The 10,373-nt window shown below is 39.6% G+C and overlaps 1 protein-coding gene across 1 annotated transcript in view; it reads left to right on the top strand.

Annotated features, from left to right (window-relative positions):
* Positions 1 to 2,575: 2,575 nt before the first annotated feature.
* The window catches only part of LOC119808202 (activating transcription factor 7 interacting protein), an 84,467-nt gene continuing 76,669 nt past the window's right edge, over positions 2,576 to 10,373 (top strand). Inside the window, exon 1 of the mRNA XM_038320601.2 lies at positions 2,576 to 2,711. The gene's annotated coding sequence lies outside the window, so the exon portion shown is untranslated. The remainder of the gene's footprint in view (positions 2,712 to 10,373) is intronic.

Raw genomic sequence — 10,373 nt, 5'->3', positions numbered from 1 at the left:
CACAGATCCACCTTCCTCTGCCTCCTGAATGCTGGAATTAAAGGAGTGAGCCACCTCTCTCTGTCTGGCTTGCTGGTTCTTTGGTCCCAACTGCCCAACATCTATTGTCCTAGGGAAATCAAAGGTTCTCTTTTGTGGTCTTGGTCTCTTTTTAATCACAGCTGATTCCTCAGCCCCAACTGACCAGAACCACAGATTCGTCACACAAACTTCCCAGTAATCTTTGCTTCCTTCTGAAACTTCACGCCAGGTTTCTGTCTGTCTCTACTGCTCAACACTCTTATCTTCCAAGATCCTACAGAACAGCTCACTAAACTCTCAGCACTCAATGGCTTCAATCTGAAGTCCGCCCACAATCCTCCCAAAAACAAGTTCAGATCTGTCAAGACTCAAGAGCAATACCTCCCCTGATTGGTGTGGGGCTGGAGTAGAAAGATGGGAGCTCACATTTTCTTTTCCTTCTTCTTCTTTTTTTTTTTAGATAAGTTTCTCTGCACAGCCCTGGTCATCTTAGAACTCTTGTAGACCAGGCTGGCCTTGAACTCATAAGAGATTAAAGGTGTGCACCACCACACCCAGCTGGGTGTTTTCCTTTTAATCTCAATCTCTCTCTCTTTCTCCCTCTCCCTTTTTCCCTCTCTACCTCTCCTTCCCTCTCTCGATCCCTCCTCTCTGTCTCTCTGTCTCTGTCTCTCTCTGTCTGTTTGTCTGTCTGTCTGTCTGTCTCTCTCTCTCTCTCTCTCTCTCTCTCTCACACACACACACACACACACACACACACACACACACACACACACACACACACACACTCTTTTTTGGTTTTCTGGAGTCAGGGTTTCTCTGTGTAGCCCTGGCTATCTTATAACTTACTCTGTAGATGAGGCTGCTTGAACTCAGATGTCTGCCTGCCTCTCTCCCAAGTGCTGGGATTAAAGACATTTGACACCACCACCTGCCTTTTTAAGATTCTCTCTCTCTCTCTCTCTCTCTCTCTCTCTCTCTCTCTCTCTCTCTCTCTTACTAGAGGATACTCAAGATAATCTCTCTCAACTCAAAATCAATTTAGGATTTTAATTACGTCTAGAAAAATATATCCCCACCCCCAAACAGGGATTCTCTGAGTAACACTTCCTGAACTCCCTGTAAACCAGGCTGTCCTGGAAGTCAGAGATCAGCCTGTCTATTGTCTCCAGTGCTGGAACTGAAGTCACCGTGCTCCTTCACTGCCGCTCTGCCCGTTCACTTTTGAGATACTCAAAAATGTAGTCACAAGTTCCATCCACAGTCAAGCCTCAGAGAGCACATAGGCACGGACTAAACTTAGTGGCGAGGGTTCATTCCATGATTTTGGCCATTTTGGGTTGCTGCCGTCACTCAGGACTCGAGCGTGGGAGGCCTGGTACTCGAAAGAGTCTGGGGATCACACCGCATTGTTTCTCCTCAGCAGTTGTTTGCTGAATTAAAAATCCCACGGGCTTGCCTGCCTAACACCCTAGTTGAACTGTTAAGTACGGGACAAATACAGCTGTGGCTCTTTTTGGAGACCGAGTCTCAAGCCCAGGATGATCTGGAGGCATGCGGCCCCTCCATGAGAAGGAACTGCCCCACCCTCCCTCACTGCCAAAGGGTTCCAAACCCATGGGCTATTACAGCTGGCTATGAGAGTTTGATTCCCTCAGCACTGACCTTCACAACATAGTTTTGAAACACTGCGATTGCTTAAGTTACTGTTAAAAACTTTGAGGGTAAAATTACATTTTAAGTGATTAAACTTTCCACCTAAGATTTTTCTGGCTTTTACTGGCTTGATAAAAGCAATTTGATTCTTTTCTACATTCTAGATCTCGATTTGGTTGAGCAGTTGTTATTATCACTATTTTGGAGATAAGAGAATTTACAGTGTGAAGGTATGATTGGTAGTACTTGCTCTGTTACAGATTACCTGAAAAAAATGAGGCTTTTATCCACATCCTGACGATGAATAGAATTCATTTGGTGAACTTAAAAATAAATGATACCTATAACTGACACTTGAGAGTTTCAGGAACAGTGATTTCGAATTCCAGCCTAGTGTGGGCTACGTAGCTACATACAAGGCTAGACTGCGCGAAACTATGAATCTGTCTCAACAAAACAAAAAAGGTGAAAGTTAAAATAAAAAATAAGTGTTGAATGAATCCTATTCTAGGATTGTAGACTTTGTGGAAAATTATTCTGCTTTTTAAACACTCACCTACTTCCTTTCTCAAGTTTCACGGAGGGTGTTCACGGAGGAATCTCCACGCAAAAAACACCTCGGAGGTGGTGGGGGGAGGGGAAGCCAACCGGGAAAAAAAAAATTACCTCCGGATGCGATTGGAAAGACGGCAGCGCCACCACCGCACACTTGGTTCTCATTTTCAAGGCGGGAGGCGTGGCCAAAGGCCCTCATTCAAATAAAAAACCAGGAGATTTGCATGGCGAATAGGCACCGCGTGCGCTCATTGGCCGGCGGCAGAGTGGGCGGAGTGCACGGGGCTCTCGCGGAGCTCCGCCCCCAGCTATTTGCATAACGGCCCCGGCGCGTGCAGGGGAGAAGCGGGTTTGTTTTTGAATCTGCGGAGGCGGCGGAGTGGAGCGCACGGCTGAGACGGCGGCGCCCGGGACGGCTGCGCGGGACGGCTGTGTAGGAAGGAACTCGGGTCCCCGTCCCTCACCTCCCGCCCCTGAAGGTATCCGCGAGTGCCAGGGGCTGTTGTAACTCCAGTCGGCGAAATGACTATTGTATTTCGGAAGACTGAGACCGCATTATGGCGGCTGCGGGAGTTGAGTTTGCGCCTGCGCGGTTGCGAAGCTGCGGGCGGGCGCTGCATGGGAGCACGTGATCGCGTGGGGTCGGGCTCTAGCTGCAGTTGAGCAGCTGGCCGGGCGGTGGCTGCGCAAGCGCAATATTCATTTTCAAGATCTAATGTTCTTGTTGGACGCCATTTGGGTTCTAGATTTAATTTTTCTCATTCTCGAGGGGGTTTCATCTCGCAGTCCTTCTCTTCTCACTTTTTCCGGTGAAAACCTTCTTCTCGTGTCTTACACTTATGCCGACCTTAAAATGCTCTAATTCTCTGCTTCTCTCCGGCTGCAGACCTTCATTTTGTGTACAAATTGCGTCTTGTGGTTCTCGATTATAATTTCGCTTTTAGTTAGGTATTTCTGGATTCATGTGCTATGTAGAGAGATAAGATCGGCACCTAGTGGTGCTCCCAGGGGAAGTGCATTTACTTCTGCTGCACTTTTGCAAATAATTTTTAACCCTGTTTTTACTTGTTCGCTTTTGGATGTGCATCGTTTACAAAACAGAAACGATTTTATTTTTAAAATGTTAGTTTGGGAGAAGAACAAGGAGAGAATGGTAAAGGTAGTTAAGTTGAAATCTCAATTTCATCAGGTCTTTTTTTTTTTTAAAGAACTATTTCATCCAAATCAATGAAGTTTTAATTAATCTTGAACTGTTTGCCAAAGCATTTTAATGTTGCATGTTTTAAATTCTATTATTTCTTCTGTTAGATAATTGCTAAAAATAGTGAACTTTTCTCATTTTATGATCATGTCTAAGTTATTATATCTGATACCTTTTTGTGATGAAGAATTCTTCAAAATATTCCAAATTACATGGAAACCTTTATGAATTAAGTGAATGAATTAAAATTTAAAAGAAATATGTCCAGTGTAGTATGTGTATATGATGTACACTTGTTTAAATTTTTTTTAGCTGTTATATGTTCTGGTTTTAGTTTCTTAAACTAAATATTTTAGTTTATCTTAAAATAAATTTTTTCATAAAATAAAGCTAAAAATTGCTTTAAAATAGTGATGCCATTGCATTTAAATTTTATATGGCATAATTGGGTCAAGATACGTAGGATTAGTATGGTTTTCTTATTCAGCCACTCGTTTTTTTTTTTTTTCTGGTTTTTCGAGACAGGGACTAGTCTAAAAACTTGTAAATGGCTTTATAAACTTAATCTGTCATTCATAGATACTTTCTTGATTGATTATGCAACTGAAGTTTGAATTAGTCTGTTGTCAAACGAAGAAATGCAGTAGCATATAATATTGGCTGGTTTTGGATTATTTTTATCACCTGAAACATACTTTTAGATAAGATAATAAGATATAATTGAAAGGAGCACTTTTGGTTGACTGGGCTTTTTTGTTTGCTTTTTGTTCTTTGAAATGATGTGACCTCTGGCATAGGATGGAGGGACAGTGAAGAGCGCCCCCCAATGGGTCTAAATTGGATTTGGTGTGGATCATGAAACATCTTGTACATGGGATGAAGGCAGTGTTGCAATCTTTAGTCATTCATGCTTCTGCAGTGGCCCCTTCATCCCGTATTTGTACTCCTATTATTTTAGTTTACCTGTTTAAATTTATACTTTTGTGTGAATACACAGATGGTTATGTCTTGTTTGGGTTAATATTGAAGATCCTAAGAGGTACTGGAAGAATATAAGATTTCAATATCGAGGGGACAGTTTTGCTGTCATATTTCTTAGAAGGTAAATGTGATTTTAAATTTACTAAAACTAATGGAGTGTCTGAATGTCAATGGTTTATTCTTTAGGATTTTCTCAGGAACAAGTAAATTTTGAAATTTTAGCAGGGTTGTGAACAAAGCTTTACCATATGCACTGCATACGTCTATGTATATGATATGTGTATCTAATATGTAGGAGCTAGGTTACTCATATGCACTGCATACGTCTATGTATATGGTATGTGTATCTAATACATAAGAATCTAGGTTACTCATATGCACTGCATACGTCTATGTATATGGTATGTGTATCTAATACATAAGAACTAAGTTACTCATATGCACTGCAATATAGTATGAGTATCTAATATATAAGAGCTAGGTTACTCATGCACTGCATATGTATATGTATATAGTATGTGTATCTAATATATAAGAGCTAGGTTACTCATTTAAAATCTTTGTAGTTTCGTACATTTTAAGTATATAGTTCAGAAAAAGCGGCAATGGTTAAGTCATAGAATTTACTTTTTAAAAATTATTTGAATTTGTGTAAATATGTTTAAATATTTGAAGCTTACACATTACAGAAGGTTTAAAAACTATTCAGTTAGTTGGTCAGAATAAGCACTCTTTAACTGTTGGGATTGTTGTGGCTTCAGTTTTGCCTTGGCGAATTAGTCTATAAATATTTATCATTTCAATTTTAATTTAATTCCTGCTTTTTTTTTCCTTTTTGGTGGTGCTGTGGATCAAACCCAGAGCCTCAACTACACCCCCAGCACAATTCCTGCTGTTTTAACTTCCATATTTTATTATAAATATCTTTCCATTTTAGTATTCTAAAATTTAGTTTGTATGTAATATTGTATTGCAAAAATCTCAGTCAGCAGATATTTTCAAATTTGTTATTTTGTTAATTAGTTAATTAATTAGTTTATTCATTTATTGAGAAAAAGTCCCCTTATGAAGCCTTGGCCAGACTAGCACTTGATAGGTATACTTAGGCTGCCTTTAAATCAGAGAGCTACTTTGTTCTTTCCGTTGGTATTAAAAGTGTTCTTTGCTCAAATGGTTTTCAGTGTCTGAAGATATTTGTGTTGAACAAGGGCACAGTCACTCACTGAGCCTCCTGGCAGGCTCCGCTCCTTCTCTCCTCCGCTTGGTGTCTCAGCTGTAGCTCAGGCTGGCCTAGGGTCTGAAATGTGCCCGCCTGACTTCCCCAAGTGCTTGTGACTGGTGTTGGGCGTCGTTAGCTTGTTGCTCATTTTTCTATTAGAAATTGTGTTCTGGTGAATATTCTACACAAGTCATGATCTATAACAATAGTTATTTGAAATTAGTTTTTTAGACCGGGCAGTGGTGGTGTATACCTTTAATCCTAGTACTCCGAGTCCGAGGCAGGTGGATCTCTGAGTTGAGGCCAGCCTGATCTTTAAAGTGAGTTCCAGGATAGCCAAAGCCACAGAGAAACCCTGTCTCAACAAAAAAACAAAATGTACCAAAAAGAAAAAACATAGAAAGAAAGAAAAGCAAGGGTGTTTTAAAGGATTTTGACAGCACAGTGGTTTACAAAATAGACCAGTGTAGGGTTTTGTTTTGTTTTTTTCCTGATTTCTCATACTGCTACCAATTAGATGGGTTAAAATGGGTGGTCACTAACTTTAGTGAAGGTGATTTCCTTCCTTCCTTCCTCCCTCCCTCCCTCCCTCCCTCCTTCCTTCCTTGTCAGCAATAACTATGGCAACTCAGTGCTGCTGTTTTTCCTTTTTTCTTTCTTTCTTTCTTTCTTTCTTTCTTTCTTTCTTTCTTTCTTTCTTTCTTTCTAACCTTTGGAATTGATTTTGTGTCTTGAGTATCTTTGTTTCTATTTAGTGACGTGAAGTGCTTTATTTACTTGTTTAAGTAAAGGTCTCACGTGCAGCCCTGGCTGTTCTCACAGGGATCCCCACCTGCCTCTGTCTCCCTTGAGTGTTGGAAGTCCTGCGCCACCATGCCTGACCACACTGCTCTTTTCATTCTTGATTTATTCCAGAGCTTCTCTACAGACAAAGCATTACCTGTTTTGAGACGAACTTATCCATTTCATTTTCTTCTAGAACTTTATTATTATTTAAAAAATGATACTTTTGTGTCTGATGAAGTCAGATACTTGTGTCTGACTTTTGTGAATGTGGTGTGCTCCTGCCTTGATGTCTGTGAGTCCCTTAGATTAGAGGATAGGCTCAGGTGCCTGTGCTTGTTCCCTATTGTGTCTGGACAGATGTCTTAATTACAAGGTGACCTGAGCTTCTGGGTGTCTTTTGTCTCTTGCTGAGAGATCTCTGGATGACAGACATATGTACTGCCATGTCTTCATTTAGTGGGCTCTGGGATTTGAACTCAGGTCCTTCATTTCTCCAGCTCTCTTTTCATTGATTTTTAAAATTAATTTTGCTTGTGTGTTATACTGGGGATTGAACCCAAGGATTTGTGCATGTTAGGTAAGTGACTACCATTGAGCTATATTTACATCTGTGGTTGCTTTTTTTGATCATAATTTAGGTATTAGGTTCGACCAGACAATTGTGGCCTACCTGCTGGAATCAACTGTTTTTTGAGAGCTCTATAGATAATGCTTACAGAATTCCAAAGATTACTTGTGCATGGTTTGATGTGTGTGTGCGTGTATGTGTGCTCACAGACACTGGAGTGTTTCTACCTTCTTGGAGGAGAGAGGGTCTCTTATGAGCCTGGAGCTTCCCAGTTATACGAGACTGCCTGCTAGTAAACCTGGGGATCCTCTTGTTTCAGCTTTCCAGTTCCAAGTGTGACAGCTACACTCATGGTTTGTTGTGGGCTCTGGGGTTGGAACAAAGGTCCTCAGAGTTGCAAAGCATTGTAGGGCCAGACACTACATCAATTACTATATGAATGTATTTAATAATGCTGTATACTATTTAATTCTAATACCCACAATTTGTTTTCACAGTTGTGCTAGGTAATATGTGGTTTTGTAGATGAACATTAGATTCTTTTGGTTAAATTAAAACAATAATCTTTGTCTAGAAATATTTACAGTAATTTACAAATTCAACATTTGTAAATATTTGAGGTATTTTTAAATCATAGAATTAAAAAAGATCATGAATAGGCTATACTTCTAGACTCCTAAAATGTACTGTTTTCAGGAAATGTTGGGAAAACTTACGATCCCTATGATCTTTCAATAAGACCTTGTTTTCCTGTTTTCTGGGTGCTGATAGAGAGATGTACTAGGAGAAGGCATGCGGCTACATTTCCGTGTGTGGACATGTTGATGAGAAAGTAGGCCAGCTAGAAGTTAGAGACTCAAAAGTAGGTTTCAAAAGAAAATGTTTTTATAGTACTTGAAACCATCATTATTATTATTTTGATTGGTAGAATTTTGAAAAGTTATGTAGTTCAATGTTTGGCCAGGGTGTAACCAACCTTAGCTTATAATAAACATAAACACAATTTTTCTTTTCTTGGTAGCATTAAATTGTTATACTCTCCCTACTTTGTATGCCGTTCATTCATTAAATTTCTTCATCTTGATTGCAGTGACATGTTACTTTTCTTCCTGGACTGAAAGGACCCCGCTCTCTTTTGCCTCCCCAGAGCTGAGATGAAGGTGTGCCGCTGTATTTCACTCATAGCATTACTAATGATGACCTAATTATACTTTTTATATTGAAAAGAGGCTGTTTATTGCCCAGATATTATTTTATTGAGCATGTGGAGGCATGAAAAGAAGAACTCAGAGTAAAACCTTCCAGACTTTGTGAAATTGCATCTAGAAAACGATAGTAAATGCTAAGAGACGACTTTTGTTAGGCCTTTGAACTGCCTGCTTTTGGGTCTTTTTCAAGCAAATTTACTTAGAAAAACTTAGGTATTTTTCTTTTTTATGTTACCTTTGACCTTGGTTGAGAACTTCGGAGCTTCTGGTGGATTATTGCATTTGTTTCCTTAATCTGTGACAGAGGTGCCCTAGAGAGGGACATGTGACAGACAGGAGTTCCGTGAAGGCTGGTCTCTCAACATAGTAAAGGATTCGCCTTTCAGTGGCAGAAACAAGAATTTGTCCTTTCTCTCCATCCCTGCTTTATCTTCTTTTTTGGTTCTGTTAATCTCTCCTCCTCTCCTTTCCTTTCTTTCCCCTCTCCCGCTCTTCTCTCTCGGTCCTCTCCTGAGTGCTGCTGTTGCTATCATGTACCATCATGTCCTGGAGCTTGAACACAGGGATTCCTGAATGCTAGGCAGGCATTCTCCAGTTGAGCTGCATCCCCTATCTCTTTTGTTTGTTTTCTTTCATTTTGTTGTTGTTGTTGCTGCTGCTGCTGTTTCGTTTTTGGTACAATCTTACTTTGTATCCCTGGCTGACCTAGAACTTCTTACCTGTAGTTGCCAGTTCACAAAATCTTTCTCCCTGCCTTCTGAGGACTGGGATTAAAGGACAGACTTTGTATATATTCTTTTGAAATAAGGTCATGGCGTATAGTTCAGGCTGGTTCCTCATGCCTCATTTATTTGCTCTACTTTTGCTCACCTAAGAGCCTAAAGTACAACTCTGAAGACCAATATGTACCTATGAATAAAGATTTGAAGAAAAGATGTAATGGTGCAATCAATTACTGGTGTATTGCGTTTGTGTAATTTTCTCCTCCTATCAGATTGAAATGATTTAAAAGTTGGAAATAGGACTGGGGAAGGTGTGTTGAGATGGCAGAGCACTTGCTTAGCATCCATGATGTTTGATTGGTAACACTGCATAAAACCAGGCATAATTTTGAACACGTGTAATGGCAGCGCTCTAAAGGTGGAGGCGGAAGTAGCAGAAGTCCAAGATGATCTTCAGCTTCATAACAGTTTCAGGGGTAGTCTGGACAATGTGAGGCTATAAAAAAAAAGTTGAAAGATAAAAAGTCAAGTAAATGAAAGACAAAAAGCACTAGAGGCAAAGAATTTTCTTAAAACAAGTTAGAATATAATAAACAACTATTGTGGTTTTGTATTGTGATTTGGGCAACTTGTTTCTGTAGTATTTCTTTCTTTGGTTTTTATGTTGTTTTGTGGTATTGGGTGTTAAATCTAGGGTCTCATACATTTGAGATAAGCACTCTGATCGTCTTATTGGAGTTGTATCATCTTCCCTTCTTTCCCTTAATAACATCTATGTGGCACAAAAATAGGGCTGGGCAGATGGCTCAGTGGTTAGAGAAAATTGCTCTTGCAGAGGACCCAAGTTTGATTCATAGTAGCTCCCACATAAGGTGGTTTATGCTGCAGCTCTAGCTCCAGGAGATTTGGTGGCCTCTTGTGGTGTCTTTGGACACCTGCACTAACATGCATGTATGCACATACAAATAATTTGAAATAAAATCTTTAGGGCTGGTAAAATGGCTTAGCTAGTTAAGGCACTTGCTATATAAGCTTGGCAACCTAAGAGCCCACATAAAGTTGGAACCAGTTAACTGACTCCAAGTTGTTATCTGACCTATGTATGTGTAATCACATGGTTATTCCTCATACACATCATAAACACACGTAAAATTTAAAAATTCTTTGTGGACAATAATCTTGACTCTACAGGTAGAATTTGTTTTAAAAGTAATTTAGAAAAAATTTGTTTGATAATATACTCTAATACCAAATGTAAATATTTAAAAAAATATTTGCAAAGTTTTGTTTGTGAATCTGGTTTTAGGACTGACTCATAAACTAAACAAGCTGCATGATTATTAAGGTCACTAGATTTACAATAAACCTCCTCATGATGAAAAGCGGATTTTTTTCAATAGTAATCTTATTTGTAGAGATGCTCATGTTTCTTTAAACATTATTTAGTCATCATTGC

The sequence above is a fragment of the Arvicola amphibius genome, chromosome 2 (assembly GCF_903992535.2).
Source record: "Arvicola amphibius chromosome 2, mArvAmp1.2, whole genome shotgun sequence".
Taxonomy (NCBI): Eukaryota; Metazoa; Chordata; class Mammalia; order Rodentia; family Cricetidae; genus Arvicola; species Arvicola amphibius.
Note: the sequence above shows the minus strand (reverse complement) of the source record. Positions and strands in the feature narration are given on the sequence as shown.